At 39.3% G+C, this 20805-nt stretch overlaps 1 long non-coding RNA gene across 3 annotated transcripts in view; it reads right to left on the bottom strand.

Moving 5' to 3' along the window:
* Positions 1 to 20451, bottom strand: part of LOC149749838 (uncharacterized) — a 71817-nt gene extending 51366 nt beyond the window's left edge. The window contains exons 1-4 of one of the 3 annotated variants that reach the window (XR_016392546.1): positions 19880 to 20451; positions 18236 to 18423; positions 13994 to 14404; positions 13479 to 13600 (exon numbers count right to left, since the gene is read on the bottom strand). This is a non-coding gene — a long non-coding RNA (uncharacterized LOC149749838). The remainder of the gene's footprint in view (positions 1 to 13478; positions 13601 to 13993; positions 14405 to 18235; positions 18424 to 19879) is intronic. The other 2 variants (XR_016392548.1, XR_016392547.1) reach the window with 2 other exon arrangements.
* Between the last annotated feature and the right edge of the window lie 354 nt (positions 20452 to 20805).

Genomic DNA, 20805 nt, shown 5'->3' with positions numbered 1-20805 from the left:
AAAAAATAAATAGGGGACCTGGTCCGAGGAGCAGGGGCGGGAGCTGCGAGGCCAGGGTGGTGCAAAAGGAAGTGGAGTTTCTAAGTTATCATTAAAGTGAAGAAACGTTATTATTTATTTGAACCTTCTTCTTGTCATAATCTTTGGAAAGATAGGTGTTTCAAGTAAGGGATCAGGACTCCCTCTTGCCAGAACACCAGAATCACAACTAATTGCTGAACAATCGTCAACAGGAAGATACTGGAACTGACCAAAAAGGATACGCCACTACCACAGATAAAGGAGAAACCACAATGAGATGGTAGGAGGGGTGCAATCACAATAAAATCAAATCCCATAACTGATGGGTGGATGACTCACAAACTGGAGAACTATACCACAAAAGTCCACCCAATGGAGTGAAGGTTCTGAGCCCCATGTCAGGCTTCCCAACCTGGGGGTCCAGCAATGGGAGGAGAAATTCCTAGAGAATCAGATTTTGAAGGCTAGCGGGATTTGATTAGAGGACTTCGACAGGACTGGGGGAAACAGAGGCTCCACTCTTGGAGGGCACACACAAAGTAGTGTGCACATCGGGACCCAGGGGAAGGAGCAGTGACCCCAGAGGAGACTGAACCAGACCTACCTGCTAGTGTTGGGGGCTCTCCTGCAGAGGCATGGGGTGGCTGCGGCTCACCGTGAGGAGAAGGACACTGGCAGCAGAAGTACTCCTTGGCGTGAGCCCTCCCAGAGTCCGCCATTAGCCCCACCAAAGAGTCCAGGTGGGCTCCAGTGTTGGGTTGCCTCAGGCCAAACAACCAACAGGGAGGGAACCCAGCCACACCCATCAGCAGAAAAGCAGATTAAAGTTTTACTGAGCTCTGCCCACCAGAGCAACAGCCAGCTCTACCCACCACCAGTCCCTCCCATCAGGAAACTAGCACAAGCCACTCAGATAGCCTCACCCACCAGAGGGCACACAGCAGAAGCAAGAACCACAATCCTGCAGCCTATGGGAAAAAAACCACATTCACAGAAAGAGAGACAAGATGAAAAGGCAGAGGGCTATGTACCAGATGAAGGAACAAGTTAAAACCCCAGAAAAAAAAACTAAATGAAGTAGAGATAGGCAACCTTCCACAAAAAGAATTCAGAATAATGATAGTGAAGATGATCCAGGACCTTGGAAAGAAAATGGAGGCAAAGATTGAGAAGATGCAAGAAATGTTTAACAAAAACCTAAAAGAATTAAAGAACAAACAAACAGAGATGAACAATACAATAACTGAAATGCAAACTACACTAGAAGGAATCAATAGCAGAATAACTGAGGCAGAAGAATGGATAAGTGACCTGGAAGACCGAATGGTGGAATTCACTGCTGCAGAACAGAATAAAGAAAAAAGAATGAAAAGAAATGAAGACAGCCTAAGATACCTCTGGGACAACATTAAACGCAACAACACTCGCATTATAGGGGTCCCAGAAGGAGAAGAGAGACAGAAAGGACCCGAGAAAATATTTGAAGAGATTATAGTCGAACACTTCCCTAACATAGGAAAGGAAATAGCCACCCAAGTCCAGGAAGAGCAGAGAGTCCCATACAGGATAAACCCAAGGAGAAACACGCTGAGACACATAGTAATCAAATTGGCAAAAATTAAAGACATAGAAAACTTACTGAAAGCAACAAGGGAAAAACAACAAATAACATACAAGGGAACTCCCATAAGGTGAACATCTGATTTCTCATCAGAAACTCTACAAGCCACAAGGGAGTGACATGATATACTTAAAGTGATGAAAGGGAAGAACCTACAACCAAGATTACTCTACCGGGCAAGGATCTAATTCAGATTCAATGGCGAAATCAAAAGCTTTACAGACAAGCAAAAGCCAAGAGAATTCAGCACCACAAAACCAGCTCTCCAACAAATGCTACAGGAACTTCTCTAAGTGGGAAACACAAGAGAAGAAAAGGACCTACAAAAACAAACCTAAAACAATTAAGAAAATGGTCATAGGAACATACATATTGATAATTACCTTGAACGTGAATGGATTAAATGCTCCAACCGAAACACACAGGCTTGCTGAATGGATACAAAAACAAGATCCATACATATGTTGTCTACAAGAGACCCACTCAGACATAGGGACACATACAGACTGAAAGTGAGGGGATGGAAAAGATATTCCATGCAAATGGAAATCAAAAGAAAGCTGGAGTAGCAATATTCGTATCAGATAAAATAGACTTTAAAATAGAGAATGTTACAAGAGACAAGGAAGGACACTACCTAATGATCAAGGGATCAATCCAAGAGGAAGATACAACAATTATAAATATATATGCACCCAACAAAGGAGCACCGCAATACATAAGGCAACTGCTAACAGCCATAAAAGAGGAAATCAACAGTAACACACTAGTGGGGGACTTTAACACCTCACTTACACCAATGGACAGATCATCCAAAATGAAAATAAATAAGGAAACAGAAGCTTTAAATGACACAATAGACAAGATAGATTTAATTGATATTTATAGGATGTTCCATCCAAAAACAGCAGATTACACTTTCTTCTCAAGTGCACATGGAACCTTCTCCAGGATAGATCACATCTTGGGTCACATATCAAGTCTCAGTAAAGTGAAGAAAATTGAAATCATATCAAGCATCTTTTCTAACCACAATGCTATGAGATTAGAAATGAATTCCAGGGAAAAACAGACACATGGAGGTTAAACAATACGTTACTAAATAAGGGATCACTGAAGAAATCAAAGAGGAAATCAAAAAATACCTAGACACAAATGACAACGAAAACGAGATGATCCAAAACCTATCGGATGCAGCAAAAGCAGTTCTAAAAGTGAAGTTTATATCTATACAAGCCTACCTCAAGTAACAAGAAAAATCTCAAATAAACAATCTAACCTTACACCTAAAGGAACTACAGAAAGAAGAACAAACAAAACCCAAAGTTAGCAGAAGGAAAGAAATCATAAAGATCAGAGCAGAAATAAATGAAATAGAGACAAAACAATAGCAAAGATCAATAACACTAAAAGCTGGTTCTTCGAGAAGATAAACAAAATTGATAAACCATTAGCCAGACTCATCAAGAAAAAGAGGGAGAGGACTCAAATCAATAAAATTAGAAATGAAAAAGGAGAAGTTACAACAGACACTGCAGAAATACAAAGCATCCTAAGAGACTACTACAAGCAACTCTATGCCAATAAAATGGGCAACCTGGAAGAAATGGACAAATTCTTAGAAAGGTATAAGCTTCCAAGACTGAACCATATAGAAAATATGAACAGACCAATCACAAGTAATGAAATTGAAACTGTGATTAAAAATCTTCCAAAAAACAAAAGTCCAGGACCAGATGGCTTCACAGGTGAATTCTATCAAACATTTAGAGAAGAGCTAACACCCGTCCTTCTCAAACTCTTGCAAAAAATTGCGGAGGAAGGAATACTTCCAAACTCATTCTATGAGGCCACCATCACCCTGATACCAAAACCGGACAAAGATACTACAAACAAAGAAAATTACAGACCAATATCACTGATGAATATAGATGCAAAAATCCTCAACAAAATACTAGCAAACAGAATCCAACAACACATTAAAAGGATCATACACCATGACCAAGTGGGATTTATCTCAGGGATGCAAGGATACTTCAATATACGCAAATAAATCAATGTGATACACCATATTAACACACTGAGAAGAAAAACCATATGATCATCTCAATAGATGCAGAAAAATCTTTTGACAAAATTCAACACCCATTTATGATAAAAACTCTCCAGAAAGTGGGCATAGAGGGAACCTACCTCACCATAATAAAGGCCGTATATGACAAACCCACAGCAAACATCATTCTCAATGGTGAAAAACTGAAAGCATTTCCAGTAAGATCAGGAACAAGCCAACGGTGTCCACTCTCACGACTATTATTCAACATAGTTTTGGAAGTTTTAGCCACAGCAATCAGAGAAGAAAAAGAAATAAAAGGAATACAAATTGGAAAAGAAGAAGTAACACTGTCACTGTTTACAGACGACATGATACTATACATAGAGAATCCTAAAGATGCCACCAGAAAACTACTAGAGGTAATCAATGAATTTGGTAAAGTTGCAGGATACAAAATTAATGCACAGAAATCTCTTGCATTCCTATATACTAATGATGAAAAATCTGAAAGAGAAATTAAGGAAACACTCCCATTTACCATTGCAACAAAAAGAATAAAATATCTAGGAATAAACCTACTTAGGGAGAGGAAAGACCTGTATGCAGAAAACTATAAGACACTGATGAAAGAAATTAAAGATGATACCAACAGATGGAGAGATATACCCTGTACTTGGATTGGAAGAATCAATATTGTGAAAATGACTATCTACCCAAAGCAATCTACAGATTCAATGCAATCCCTATCAAATTACCAATGGCATTTTTTACAGAACTAGAACAAAAAATCTTAAAATTTGTATGGAGACACAAAGAACCCCGAATAGCCAAAGCAGTCTTGAGGGAAAAAAACGGAGCTGGAAGAAACAGACTCCCTGACTTCAGACAATACTACAAACCTACAGTAATCAAGACAATATGGTACTGGCACAAAAACAGAAATATAGATCAACGGAACAGGATAGAAAGCCCAGAGATAAACCCACGTTCCTAGATTGGTAAACTAATCTATGACAAAGGAGACAAGGATATACAATGGAGAAAAGACAGTCTCTTCAATAAGCGGTGCTGGGGAAACTGGACCGCTACATGTAAAAGAATGAAATTAGAACACTCCCTAACACCATACACACAAAAAAACTCAAAATGGATTAGAGACCTAAATGGAAGACTACACACTATAAAACTCTTAGAGGAAAACATAGGAAGAACATTCTTTGACAGCAAGATCTTTTTTGATCCACCTCCTAGAGTAATGGAAATTAAAAAAATAAATAAACAAATGGGACTTAATGAAACTTAAATGCTTTTGCCCAGCAAAGGAAACCATAAACAAGACGAAAAGACAACCGTCAGAACGGGAGAAAATATTTGCAAACAAATCAACGGACAAAGGATTAATCTCCAAAATATATAAACAGCTCATGCAGCTCAATATTAAAAAAACAAACAACCCAATCCAAAAATGGGCAGAAGACCTAAATAGACATTTCTCCAAAGAAGACATACACGTGGCTAAGAAGCACATGAAAAGCTTCTCAACATCACTAATTATTAGAGAAATGCAAATTAAAACTACAATGAGGTATCACCTCACACCAGTTAGAATGGGCAGCATCAGAAAATCTACAAACGACAAATGCTGGAGAGGGTGTGGAGAAAAGGGAACCCTCTTGCACTTTTGGTGGGAATGTAAATTGATACAGCCACTATGGAGGACAGTATGGAGGTTCCTTAAAAAACTAAAAATAGAATTACCGTATGATGCAGCAATCCCACTACCGGGCATATACCCAGAGAAAACCATTATTCAAAAAGACACATGTACCCCAATGTTCATTGCAGCTCTATTTACAATAGGCAGGTCATGGAAGCAACCTAAATGCCCATCGACAGACGAATGGATAAAGAAGATGTGGCACATATATATTACTCAGCCATAAAATGGAACGTAATTGGGTCATTTCTTGAGACATGGATGATCTAGAGAGTGTCATACAGAGTGACGTAAGTCAGAAAGAGAAAAACAAATATCGTATATTAATGCATATATGTGGAACCTAGAAAAATGGTAGACTTGAACTGGTTTGCAGGGCAGAAGCTGAGACAAAGATGTAGAGAACAAACGTATGGACATCAAGGGGGGAAAGCAGTGGGGGTGTGGGGGTGGGGGTGTGATGAATTGGGCGACTGGGATTGACATGTATACGCTGGTGAAAAATAAATAAATAAATCTAACCACTTATGCTTTAAATAATGCCAAGGGGAAAAAGTTGCTTAAAAATATTCATTTAGAGCAGCAGTAATTGACCTATCGCCATTTGCTGGGTACCAGGGAAGCTGATATTTAGCCTTTCCAAGAATGTAACAGATAACTAATATCACAAACCAGACATCTATTCTATTCTGGCAGTAGCACCAAGGGTTTTATCCTGCAGAAATCTTGCACCAGCTTGCCTCTAAGTTTTCAGTCTCAAAATTTTAGGCTGGATAAGCTACCTCTCTCCCAGAGAAGTCACTGGCTCTGAGACTGCCACAGAAACAAAGCATACTTTTCTCTATTCGCCTATTTGCCATCCAGACTGTCCTGAAACTTGAGATCACTGCTGGGAACAAGTGAGAAAAAGGGTGTAAAAACTTCTTATTCCTCCCTCTTCCCAAGTCCATCAAACATAAAATCTTTGTTATACTGCTTTAGTCAACTTATGTTACCCCTATTTGTGCAATGGGTTAAAAATAAATATGGTAGAGATTATTGAAATAAAATCATAAACTAAACATTAATCTTCAATTATGAGAAAATTTCCATAAAATACTCATTATGAGCTTGAGACTCTCTGGACACTCTAAGAAATGAGTTAATTTTTCCTTATGGGAAGTAAAGAGGATTGACCAAACATGAATTTTTCCTTTTAAGGAAGAAGCACATGATTTGATATGTGTGTACCTTTCCAGAAGGTAGATCTTATGTACTATCCCAAAGGAAAAGAACATGTACATTTTGAAGAACTCCTTTGAAAAACATCTCTTTGATTAGAAATGATGTTTGCTTCTTTTCAAAATATTTCTTGGGCTTCCCTGGTGCTGCAGTGGATGAGAGTCCGCCTGCCGATGCAGGAGACACGGGTTCGTGCTCCGGTCCAGGAGGATCCCATACGCCGCGGAGCAGCTGGGCCCGTGAGCCATGGCCACTGGGCCTGCGCGTCCAGAGCCTGTGCTCCGCAACGGGAGAGGCCACAACAGTGAGAGGCCGTGTACCGCAAAAAATAAAATAAAATAAAATAAAGTAATAAATAAAAATATTTCTTATACAGAATAAACAGAAATCTACCTCTTAGGGTACCAAATGTGGGAAGAGAGTTGTGATTCTCTATCATCACGGGTCCTTGAGAAATGTTAGGGATAGAGTCAATCACTTTCCTTTTGACCTTAGAATTGTACCCTATAAGCCATACAAAGACTCCCCAGTAAGGCAAAGACACCTCTATGAGATCTACCCTCAACCATCAACAATGTAGGTTCTGGAGCTAAAATGGTGAATACTACAAGGGATCTCTCCTTCAAGAAGAGAGCTTATAGAAGTATGAAAATATCCATTTATTGCTTGTTGCTTTATTTGAAGGAACTCTAAGGCCAATTCAAAATGTAGTCTAACATAAAGAGGGGGGAGGCAACCCCAAGTTTCCAGAAACTAAATACTTTCTCTTTCACAAATGAGGAAATGTAAATGAGAGGCCTCATCAGGATAGCCCCCACGTTTCCCCAAGTCTAGTGTATAATCTCTCAATGACAAGTGAAATATTTTGTCTTAGAACTGTTAAAAATATACCAAAAATGTCAACCCAGTATGGATAAAAGTAAGTTCAACTAAGGTTTTTAAAGTAAGCATTTTACAGATGGTAATCTAAGGAAGATGCATAGTTTTCCATGCAATACATCTTTCTTTTCCACACATGACTGCTAAACAAACAACTGAACCTGAGACTGATATAACAGAAATAAAGGCTCAAGTCCCAGGAAGACTACAGTCACCCTCTACTGCATGCAAGTAAAAACACATCTACAATAAAATGTGAATTCTAGAAGTAAGTTTGTTACAAACAGAACTATCCATTCTTACCCCAGCCCCAAGACCTTCCCCTCACCATAAGTCTTTCCTATTTCAGGTCAGGACAACAGTGTCCACCCAGCTACTGAAATCCCCAAAATAGAAAGCATCTAATTATTCTTTTTCAATAGCCATCCACCCCAACTCAAAGAATAAGTTTTGTGTAACATTTGAGTTTTTATTTTCATAACGTCAGAACAAAATTGGTAATCATCAACCCATCTCACAATCTACCTGTATACGTGGCTCTCACAGATGCCATAAACATATTAGCTATATCAATCAATAAATCTATGCTTCTTTCTTTGTGAAGTTTTCAATTTGTCAACCAAAACTCTGTTTTCATCTATAATTCCTCTAAAATAGTCACATTCAAAAAATGATTTATAAGAAATTAAAATATTTGTTAAAGTTTGCCAGGCCTGGCATAATATTTTTTAAAAAGTCTTACAAAATAAACGTTAGATGAACTTATTTTTTGTAAATTAATTGTGTCATTTAATCTTCATGATTTATATTTTCAATGTTAATAATAACTTATACAAATGATACCTTAAAATCAATTAATGTTATATGAGTACAAAAAGTGCTTGCACAGATACAGCTCTGGAAATGATATTATATCGTTACCTTTTTTGACTTATGAATCACAATTTTCTAAATATTTAAACTGCACCTTTGCCAAAGATGCAATGTTTCTTTTTCCTTGTCAGTAAAGTACGTTTTCTTCTTCCTTGACAAGACAAAAAATGAACCACTCCAATTTATGAGTCATGAGCTAATCTTTTTTAAAAGACAGTTTTAGAATATAACTTCAAGTAAGTTTCCTCTAAGAATTAATGAATTACAATCTCTCAGAACCTTAGTCACTGAAGTATACACTTCTGAGAATAGAGGCAATGTATGAATTTGCTTAGAAACACTCAATGATATCTTTCATTATTGACAAACTAATTCTGTTGTACACAAAGTGCCTAAAATTTTACTAAATGGCTTGTGGAAGCTCAAAGACTGATCATTAGAAATTCTCCCTTCCACTAGGAGGATGCAATGTTCTTGGGGCTGAGGTATAAAATGAATCATTTGACATTTGAATTCATAATTGTACTGGCAAAATTGATTCTGGGTATTTCACATGAGAGTCCAGAATTTTTCTGGGAAATTGGCATCATATGAAATGTGTTAATGTCACATTATTAAATACAGAATTCGGGAGCACAACTTTACAGTAGTTTGTGTGAAAACATATGGGTGTTCATCTGCCCAGGAGAGCAATATGAGCCATTGGTGAGAACTGTGCTAAAAGATCATTTTTAGGAAAAAGTAAAGCTATGATTCTCATACAGATATAAAAAGGAATGCACATTAAAGATTTTACTTTACTTAGATGAGGAAATCAAGCAGATGTTGTAACTGAATGAAGGGAAAAGGAAGAAAAATTCATATGGAGTAAAGGAATGTTGAAATTAATTGCAAATGTGGACAAAACCAGTTTTCCACAGAAAAAAGGTACTCAATTAAAATCACTACTGCACAGAGAAGAGTTTATATATCTATTATTACCTGCAACTTACAAAGAGGTGCAAAATAGCTCAGAGACAAGAAACAGAGCTAGAATCTGATAACCAAGAAGGGAAATCTAAGAAGCCTGCATTAAAAAAAAGTACGTGTGTGTGTGTGTGTGTGTGTGTGTGTATATATATATATATATATATATAGAGAGAGAGAGAGAGAGAGAGAGAGAGAGAGAGAGAGAAAGGATGCATAGTTTTTCACTGAATACATTTTTTTCTACACATGACTGCTTAATAAACAACTACAACCTGAGGCTGATATAATAGAAATAACGGCTCAAATTCAAGGGAAACTACTGTTACCCTGTACTGCATATAAGTGAGAACACATCTAAAACAAAATATAAATTCCAGACATAATTTTTTTAAAACCAGAACTACCCATTTGTCCCCAGCCCCAAGACCTTTTCTCTCACCCTAAGTCTTTCCTACTTCAAGTGAGGACAGCGTTGTCCACCCAGCTACTCAAATCCCCAGCTAGGAAGTGTCCAATTCTTCCCTTTCAATCACCATCCGCCCCAACTCTAAGGCAAGACAATGCATCATCAAGTCCTTGTTTGAACATGATAATCTCTTTTGGTTTACTGGAAGCCTCTCACTAGTCCCCAGACTCTACTCTTGCCTCCCCACAATTCATTTTTCTTAAAACAGCCAGCGTATTCTTTTAAAAATGAGATCAGATCAAGTCTCTCCACACTCAAAACCAATAGATAGCACTAGGATTTAGAATAAAATCCAAATCCCTTTTATGGGGCATCCTAAGGCCCCAGAATATCTGTCCCTGCCTATGTCCCTAACTTCAATTCTTCTCATTTGCACCCTTATTCAACTTAGTCCTTATTTATTGGAATCCTCTTGATCCTTTGATCACACCAGCCTGGCTCCCATCTTTGCACTAACATTTTCCTTTATTTGGCTCTCTCTTGTCCCAGATTTTTGAATGCCTGGCTCCTTTTTTGTCTTTCAAAGGCAATTTCCTCAGGGATAACTTCTTGCTCCATTCAATATAATATAATGCTCAAGAACACTGTTTTTTATTTTATTTTTTTCATGGCAACTTACTGCTGAATAAAATTTTAAATTATTTCATGAATATCACCTATGTCCCTGCCCTAATAAGCAAATTACCTAATTTCAAGGACTGTATCTTTTTTGTTCATGACTGTACATAAACACACAATAAGATTCTAATACTGTTGGCCATCAGTCAATATTAGCTGAGTGAATTATACTTGTTTTCTTTCTTCAGGGAAGTGGATAAAGTACATTTTTCTGACGTATGATGAAAGTTCTAGAATTTGTGATAGATAAGTTCAGACTACTGAGGGAAGTCTGATTTAGAGAAAAGAGTAACTTAGAAGATCTGCAGGTATGTTAGCTTTAGGGCTAATGGGGAAGAGGAATTAGACTCATTTTCTTAGGTCTATCAGCATCTAACTCAAGAAAGACTAGCAGGAGTTTATTTATTTATTTATTTTTTGTGATACGCGGGCCTCTCACTGTTGTGGCCTCTCCTGTTGCAGAGCACAGGCTCCGGACGCGCAGGCTCAGCGGCCGTGGCTCACGGACCCAGCTGCTCCGCGGCATGTGGGATCTTCCCGGACCTGGGCACGAACCCATGTTCCCCACATCAGCAGGCAGACTCTCAACCACTGAGCCACCAGGGAAGCCCAGGAGTTTATTTTTAAAGAAATCAGAATAAAGTCAATGCTGGGGAAATGCTGTAGGCTTTACAATGATAGCAAGAGAAGCTCCCCTACGTAACAGTGAGAGCTGGAATCAATGTCTCCAGTTTAGCCTGAGTATACATCTGATAGAGAAACATCAGCTTTCTAATTTGTTATACGGAGATAACAGTCTTATATTCTTGTTTCTATTCTATTTAGTTGTATAGATCCAAGGAGATTATTTATGAGGATATACTTTGAAAAATGAAATACAGTACTAACATGAAGCACCACTGTCATTAAACCCATCACTTAACCTCTAAGTCTCCATTTCCCTATTTAAACTATCTCAAAATGCCTCTCCCTCTGCTTTTTGAGTCAGAGGTAAATGGAAAAGATTTTATTTTGCTGCTGATGGTAGCAATACAGGTTGCATTAGAAATGAATGGGATGGAAGGACTCTGTTGATTTTGTTTAACCCTGCAATCGGATCCACAAATGCACAGGGCATTCACAGAGTGGAAATTTATGCCTCCAACTAACAGTAATAAGGTAAGTTTACTTTAAAAATGATATTTGGGGAGTGTTCAATTACTGTGAAGTTATGCCCCCAACCAAAATGTCATCCAGTTCCCTAGAATCATCCACATGTCTTCTGAAAAGGTTTCCTCATTTGCCTCATCCTTCTGGCTTGACTGATGGCTCCCACCCAGCCTAATCACTATCACAAAGTATATGTTGGTTTAGGCAATAACAGACTTTCATAGATCATTTACTGGATTCTCCCTTGACGTAAATTGTTATTTTTCTTTGTTTCTAGCAATAATAATACAGGGCATTGTGTAAAACCAGGTTTTCAAGCACTGAGCTAAAAGCTCAACGTGCATTAACAATGATAATAACATTTGAGACAGACACTGTCACAAGTGCTTTGCAGTCATTATTAGTAACTCATTTCTTTCTCAAAAAACCCTGTGAAGCAGATACAATCTTCCCAAATTTACAAAACAGAAAAGTGAGGCACGATAATATTCCAGAACATGACAGCATTCACAGAACTGGTTATGTGGTTAAGTTGCGCTGGAGCTGTGATGGAAGCTCTTAAATGTCTTGCCACAATGCTGGAAAGCAGTTATTGTCTTCAGTAGAAAGATACTGAGATCAATTCTCAAAATTCTGAAGTGACTGGCCCTATTTGCATAGTAAAGACTATGTGATAGGCCAAGGACTCTGTCAAAGTAACCAGATTAGGTCCAAGATGGAATCACTCATGCTAAGCCCCACATCAGCAAACCAAAATTTATCTAAGTTTCCCTACCTGGGCTCTCCAAGCAAAGGAAGGCCCAGGTCAACCAACCAATCATGCTTGCCTGCTTACCAAACCCTTATCCAGCTCCTTGTTCCATATAAGGAAAGGAACTCTCATTAACCCATTAGCAAATGACCAGTACATCGTCCTTGACCCTGCTCACTTTGGTCTATAAAAAGCTCTCACCTTGTACTGCTCTTCAGAGCTCCTTTCTACCTGTTAGATTAAACAGTACCCAAGTCATGAATCACTGAATAGAAGTCAACTAGATCAGTAAGTTATCTGTAGAAAATTTTACTTTAACAACTCTACGGCGATCCTTTCCAAATCCATGATCTCAGCTCTTCCACATGCCTCACGAGCTTTATATCGTGAGAGAACACTGTGACCTCAGTTTCCTCAGGAAAGTGACTCCTCTCTGCCTAATCATATCATAAGGGAAACCAGGGCTAGAAACAGTAAATGTTTCCCAACAAATAGAACTAAACAGTAAAGTGTTTTAATCCCAGCACATCATTCATTCTAATCACTATATTCTCAGGGGCAAGTACTCAGCAAGCTGTGTGGGAATGACATGCACTGTTTCCATTAAAGTCATAACAGAATCTGTGCACAACACTCCTTCTCACTCCTTCGAAAACAGCTCCCTTGCTCCTCTTCTAGTGAATATTAGCATCTACAATGTGTTCTGCTTTGCCTCTGCATTCCTGGTCTGAAACTCTTTTCTGGAAAAAAGGCTTACAAAGAGTTCCTGGAAGTAAGAATTATAGACCCCCAGGGTACCTAAGGATAGGAAACTCACAAATTAATCCAATATGTAATTAGTTTTTTCCTTTTTCTCAGAGATAATAAAAATTAAGTGTTCTCACAAATATAGTAACTGAATATCCAAAACAATATTACTGAATCATATTGGCTTAAAATGTACATGATAGAAGACTCACTTGATTTTTGTCATCAATTAAAAGTTATTAAGTATTAAGGAAATTATATTTTATTTTTTTGGTCTGAACATGTTTTATGATTCCTTTCTAATCACATCTCCTTCTAAAAAAATTATCTACCTTTTTTAGAGACAAGAGCTAACATGTCCATGTTTTATTTTATAATCATAGCTGATACCTTGTGAGTCATAGTTGTTCGGGTTGGACTAAGGAACTTGAACCCTTGGACTGGCAGAAGGCTGTGCTTTGTGGAGCCTAGTTCAAAAATAGACTTCACCATTCATATCTTTCCCTGGGAATCTGGAAGGGTGTAATTGAGAGATTAGATAGTTAGAAACGGTAATAAAATAGTTTTTGAATAAAAAGGCAATAATTAATCTCAAACCCTTTACTTCTCGTATGGCAGAATTTTTCAACTTTGGCACTACTGACATTTGGGGCTAGAAAAAATTTTTTTAATTTTTACTTTATATTGGAGTATAGTTGATTAACAATGCTGTGTTAGCTTCAGGTGTACAGCAAAGTGACTCAGTTGTACGTATACATGTATCTACTCTTTATCGAATTTTTTTTCCCATATAAGTTATTACAGAGTATTGAGCAGAGTTCCTGGTGCTATACAGTAGCTCCTTGTTGGTTATCTATTTTAAATATAGCAGTATTATTATTGTTATTTTTAACGCGGGTTGTTACCTGGTGCATTGAATGATGTTTGGCAGCATCCTTGAACTCTAATGACCAGAAGCCAGTAGAATCTCCTTCTTCAGTCCTGACAATCACAAATGTTTTCTGACATTGTCAAATGTCCCCTATCAAAATCACTTCCAGTTGAGAATCACTGCCTTATGGATCTTGAACCAGTAGATCAATATACATAGAAATCAAAAGGGGAAATTTAACAGCTGTCATTCTGGTAAAGCCAGAATACAGCTTGGAATTTAAAATCAAGACTTCTTTCAGGACTTTCCTGGTGGTCCAGCAGTTAAGACTATGCACTTCCACTGCGGGTTCAATCCCTGGTTGGGGAACTAAGATCCCCCATGCTGCGTGGTGCGGCCAAAAAAGAAAAAAAAAAGGATTTCTTTCTTTCCCTCTGAAGTGAAACTAGTGAGAAACAGAAAGAACAAGAGAATGAGAATAAGAACGAGTGGTAAATTCTTGGCAGCCCAGGTCCCAATTCCCTCAATCATATTAGTTACATATTCCCAAATGAAGGAGTTGCTCTGAGGAGAAAAGAGGAAAATGCTTTCCTTACCCCAACAGAGGCAAGGCTTCCTATGTTATACATGAGATTAAAATACAAGTTAGAGAAAAAAATGTGTGCTGTAGAAAGGGGACAAAGATAATCTAGGAGAAGTAACCTACGCAAATAGGCAAGCTGGACAATGAAGATGTAGAAAACCAGCGTCAGCAGATAAGTTCCAGAGGTTGGAATGGGGAATACAGCAGATGGACACAGAGCACCAAAGACTCAGAGAGGGAGCAAAATATTTCTCTCTACGCCTCAGCTTCCAGGTCCAGTCAGAGTCCATATGTAATTATAACAACCATTTGTCCACTGCAATAATCTGACTGAATTCTTCCTCGTAACCAAATGAGCCAGATTCAAACACTGATACTGCTATCATTTGTATGAAAAGAAGAGTAACTAGTCAATAATGTCAATCCAAATCTGAACCCATGTCATTTTTTAAAAATTCAATTTTAACAGCTAAAAGGCAGGCTTGATTTTTTCGTGGATTTTTTTTTTTTTTTTTTGTAGTACGCGGGCCTCTCACTGCTGTGGCCTCTCCCGTTGCAGAGCACAGGCTCCGGACGCGCAGGCTCAGTGGCCACAGCTCACGAGCCCAGCCGCTCCGCGGCATGTGGGATCCTCCCGGACCGGGGCACGAACCCGTGTCCCCTGCATCGGGAGGCAGACTCCCAACCACTGCGCCACCAGGGAAGCCCTTTTTCGTGGATTTTTAAAGCAGTTTTGAGAGAGAAAGAAAAAGAATAAATGGCATTTTGCATCTTTCCTGGCATCCCAAGACCTTAAACAGCTTAAGACTAGGAGATAACTTCCTTTCCTCTACTGATTTTTCCCTTTTAGTTAGGTGCCTTTATAATAAGTTCAGTTATCTTTCTCTATTATATTTTTGTGAAAACTGCTTTTCTCTGCCAGAGATTTTATCTACTTCCTACACCCTTAAGAGATTCTATTTTCTTCTACAATTTTCAGTTCCTCAGAGTGCCTTGTCTAAATTTTCTAAATGTAGCACTGTAATCAAGGTTTCTAACTGTAAAAAAACAAAAACACAACAACAACAAACAGGCCTCAAGTTTCATATTTTTAGAACAATGACCAGGTGTTACTATGAAAAACCAGTTTCAGTTTGTCACTGATAAGACAAACTAAACTAAGAGGACTTTTTTCTTTACCCTCCCAAATGCATTGAATGTACTATCCTCACCTCTATTTTTTTTCTTCCTTGCATTGCTTAATTCACCTTTTATGATGGCAAGCATCAGGCAAGTCTTAAAAAAAAAACAAAACAACTTCATCGTTTGCTATCATACGCCTTAAACAATGAGTCATCTAAAGAAGTGAACATTCTTGTTATTTCAAATCATTACTGAAAATTAGAAGCAAATGAAACTAGAATATAAGTCTCAGAATTTTAAAAACTTGAGAAACATTAAAGAAAACGCAGTTCATCTCCCACTGTAGCTGGAACAAATAAACCCCAGAAAACTTTGCTCAAGGCCAAACAATAAGTAGGTCTGAGAGTTGAACCTAGATCATTTTACTCTAAATATTGTTCACCACTCTCTGGCCCTACCATTATAACACACTGTCTCTATGTCTTTCTCTACTGTGTCATATGTAGTCACCATGTAACTAAAAAGTATACTGAGGATTTAATTTTTCTATCAGGTAGGTTCACATTGAACCACCCTAGGCATTATGAGGGGAAAATAGAAGCTAATATTTATTATCCACTCTGTGCCAGGCATTTGGCTAAGGAAACTGTATGCAAGTATCCCATTTAATCACCAAAATGTTTGCAATCTATGAAGTAGGCACCAAGGCAGTCTTACTCAGGGTTCAGCTGTAGAGCATAGAATCTTTCCTAGATACCTGAAGTAGAAAAGCTTATAATTAGAGAGAAGGGAAGCAACAGACCCTAGACTGAGGTTCTGGCCACACCAGGCTGCCACAACAGCTACTGCCTCTGCAATGGTGAGGAAGCAGATTCTCAAATGAGGAAACACCGCTGAAGCTGGTGACTCCAGCAACTGAGAACCTCTGCCACCATCTGCACCAGAAAATTCCAAATCCATGTCCCCGTGAGAATGTGTGACTTGCAGAACTAAAATCACATCCAGAACCATAGCTGTAAAGGAGCTGGGGAACATCCTGAAGAGACTGGAAAGGGAAGAAGTATAGGAAGGCACACAAGAAAGCAGTGGGAGTGGATACTGCAAAAGTCAATATAAACAAATTTACAGAAAACTCCAAATGCCTTCTGAACAATTTCTGATCCTCAGGATCAAAATCCCCAAAAGTATAATAACATCACTTTTATAATAAAATAATGAAAATTAATTTGAAGACAATATTAGATTGAAAGTCACTGTAGGAGAGAAAGGGTTTCCTAAAAGAAAATTGTAATCTGGAAAACAAAAAGAAGAAAGTGTTTCTTTTCTGAGTTAATGTCATGTTAATATAAGTCTAACTTCTAGAAGTAACTTGTAATTACAATCATTTATTTTATTTATTATTTTCTGCTTTTACTAAAATGAATTTAGTACATGGTTAGGTTTTGGATAGCTGCCATTCACACTAAAATGAACAGTAATGAAACTTGCTATTAGTGCTTTTAAGAGCATGCTAATGTTACTCATTAAACACTGGATGGATTGTTTCTCAGCCCATGTTCCATGGTGGCTGCATTTGATTATGTATATGTTGGCCGAAATGCTGGCAAATGACATGGACTGTCCTCCCAGAAAACGCATGGAAATGAAATGTGTGCATCCTGAGGCGAGGTGGGTGAGAAAAGTTCGGCACTTAATGAAATCAACAAAGAGCCTGTTTGTCAAGGGTGACTTGAAGTGTGTGTAAATGATCCTTGCCTCCATAAGCACGATGAGGTGATTTTACCATCAGTGATTTTAGGTGATTAAACACCTCTGGTCTGCTGCTCCCATTAAGCAGCACCATTACTTTCATCCTTGCAACAAAGCTAAGGTTTATGCTTTATTAGGGAGTCTGTGGTGACTAGATGTGTCATTATCTGTCCTACCATCCACCACTGGGTTTAGAATTTTTACTTCAAAATGACCACCATTGACTCTTTCAGATTCCTTCTAGTTTACTATTTAATGTGTGCTTGTTCTGCACTATTCTCGATGGAGCTCATGCTGTTTATGTTTCCAGAGTTTTTTAAGACTCATCCTTGAATAAGGATTAGGAAAAAGTCATTTGCGTTTCCTCCAAAGAACAGCTATTAGATGGGTAATGGATCCTGGAGCTCAGATTATTAAATATTCAACTGTCCTTCTGGATCATCAGGAGGTGCATATCCCAGTTTGACAGAGACAAAGTTAGCCTATAAAAGGACCCAATTTCTCTGGTTAAGGGCTGTGAATCTCATTTTATAGGGTATGCAAGAATGATCAATGATTTTATTTTCATTTAATCAAATTATATTCAGCCTCAAAAGCCTAATGGGCTGCTAGGAAATTCTGATCTCTGCCATTGCTGGGTGTATCACCTTCAGGGTTCACCCATAATTTAGGACATTCTAGAGAAAGAGCTTCATCTTGCAGTCTTCTGTGGCCACAGCAGAAATCCTCATTATGCAAGTCTATAATCTAAAAGCTATTTGATTTTACGCCATGTATGTACCTGGGGATGTACGCTGAGACTAGGAGCCTCTAGAATCTCACCTTCAAACTGCTTCCCATTCCTTCCAAAATCCTGTCACCATCAATGTGCATCCTCCAAAATTCCAATCCTAAACATAGGCACTTAGTATCATCTTTCCAGGATGCTCAGCCTTTAAAGATCAAAACCCAGGAGAGGAATATATCGTCCAGGAAATTTCTGCAAGTTAGCACTGAAATACAAGCCTGCCCTGAGACAAAAGAGCATAAAAGGTGCTAAGATACTTTTGTGAAATGTGGCTGGGGAGGATTCAGACGAGGAGAAAAAAATTAAGAAGAATTATTTCCATAAATTATTCTGAATACTTACTGTGTGCCAGGCACTCTTTTAAGTGCTATATTTGAATGGTGTTTTACTAAGCTCTCAAGATAAGTCCCAAGTGAGGATTAAATGAAACATCACTAATACATGCCAAACAACTATTTTAAGCACGTTCGAAATATCATTACCTCATATAATCACATAACAACTCTATCAGGTAGGAACTACTGTTATCACCAAATGAAGAACTAAGGCATAGAAAGATAAGTAAGGTGCTGAAAAGGGGTCACTGGACCTGTATGGAAGAATGTTTTTTAAACGGGACATTGGCCTTAAGCACTTAGAAATCTAAGATAAGCATTTTAAAGTGATTCCAAACAGGGCTACATGAATGGCCAGAGTGGGCAGCTTCTCTGTGCCAAAAGATACATAATCATAGATCAAAAAACAATTACCACTTTCAGTGTGTAAGATATTTTAACAGCTATTTTGTTCTAACAGTTATTAAAGTGAATATAGAACTGACTTATATCAGTGGTTTCACTTTTCATACTTAATTACCCAGTTACCCTTATAAAGCACTAAAGAAAATATGGGGGAGTCAAGATGGCAGACTAGGAGGGCATGAAATTCGCATCTTGGCACAACTAGGGCACCTACCAGGCACCGGTAGGGGACCACGGACGCCTAAGGGGACGGGAGGAACCCCCAGCAACCAAGTACGACATGGGGCATGGGGAGAGTGAGTGGGGAGGAGAAGTGGAGGTGAGACTGGACTGGCGCCCCTGAGGGGCAGCTGGGGGAGAGGAAGAGATCCCACACCTGGAGGGGGAAATTGGGGGACCACTGGGAGGGCAGAGGATCAAAAGGGAGGGTGGCTAGGTTTCCCCTACTCTCTTGGGCCCCAGAAGCCTGATGAAATCCCGGACCTGATCCTCTGCCCACCTAAACCCCTCCAGCTGCGTGGGTCCTGACGGAGTGGGAGGGAGGAAAGGGGGATCAAAAGTAAAGGCCAGACCTCTGGGACCTGCACCCCTGAGGGGCAAATGGGTGGGGGTAGGAGTTCCTACACTCAGTGGGACCAGCCCACAGTTAGGGTCCAGCGGCGACTGTGGAGACCCTGGGAGAGACCATGGGGGAGGGCGTGGAGGAACAGAAAGGAACACGGCCAGTGCTTTCGCTGCCCACTTAGGCACCAGGGAGCCTGTTGGGCTCCCAGGCCTAATCCTCTGCCCTGGGAGCCTCCCTCCTACCAGGTAGAGCCCAAGCCCTGCCCCTACACCCCCACCCAGGGCCCCACCTCTACACTCGGAGACCCCTTCTGAGACCCCCTCCAAACACCCTGGGCCTAAACCCCACACACACACCCTCACCCATGGCCCTACCTCCAAACTCCCGAAATCCACACTCCAGAGAACCCCTTTGGATGTGCTGCCTCTCCCATTCCGTGTAGGTCCTAGGCAGAGGCCCCACCACACACTTGAATGTTGCCCAGCCTAGTCCCCACACCCAAGGCCTTTTCTGGCTGTGTGGGTCCTGAGTCTAGGCCCCGCCCCACACTCAAACGTCACCACCCTGGCTAGGCCCTGCCCAACCCTAAACCCTGCCCCTGCCTAAGTTCCACCCCCCCACCTAAACTCCACCCCCAAGAGCCAAGGCCTTTTTTTTTTTTTTCCTTTTCTCTTCTTTTAGGTCAGGGTGCTGTTTTACCTTCTTCTTGATAATTCATTAATATAATTATTTTTTTCTAATAAACCTTTTATTTTTCTAATTTTATTTTATTCTCTATACTTTGTTATTGTTCTGCTCCTTTTGGGTTGTTCCCCCCCACCACTTTTTTTTCTTGTTTCTGGTGTGGTTTTGTTTTCCCTTGTTGCAGTTGCAGTTGTTTCAATTATATTTTTATTTTTCCTAATACATTTTTTATTGTTCTAATTTTATATTTATTCTTTGTTATTGTACTCTCCTTTTATTCTTTTTTATTCTTTTTTTTTAATGATGCTATGCAGCTTGCAGGTTCTTGGTTCCCAGGCCAGAGGTCAGGCCCGAGCTCCTGTGGTGGGAGCACCAAGTCCAAGCTGCTGGACTAACAAAGAACCTCAGATGCCAGGAAATATTAATTGAGGTGAGGCCTCCTGGAGGTCCTCATCTCGGCACCAAGGTCCGGCTCTACCTAACTTCCTGCAAACTCCATTGAAGGAAGCCTCAGGCCAAACAACCAGTAAGACAGGAATACAGCCCCTCCCATCAAAAAAAAAATGAAACAACAAAAATTATGTTACAGATGAAGGAGCAAGGTAAAATCCTACAA

Source organism: Delphinapterus leucas, chromosome 3 (genome assembly GCF_059928025.1).
Source record: "Delphinapterus leucas isolate spDelLeu-1000000601 "Yukka" chromosome 3, BTC_Dleu_Yukka2, whole genome shotgun sequence".
In the NCBI taxonomy this organism is placed as follows: Eukaryota; Metazoa; Chordata; class Mammalia; order Artiodactyla; family Monodontidae; genus Delphinapterus; species Delphinapterus leucas.
This window is presented reverse-complemented; position numbering and strand designations above follow the sequence as displayed.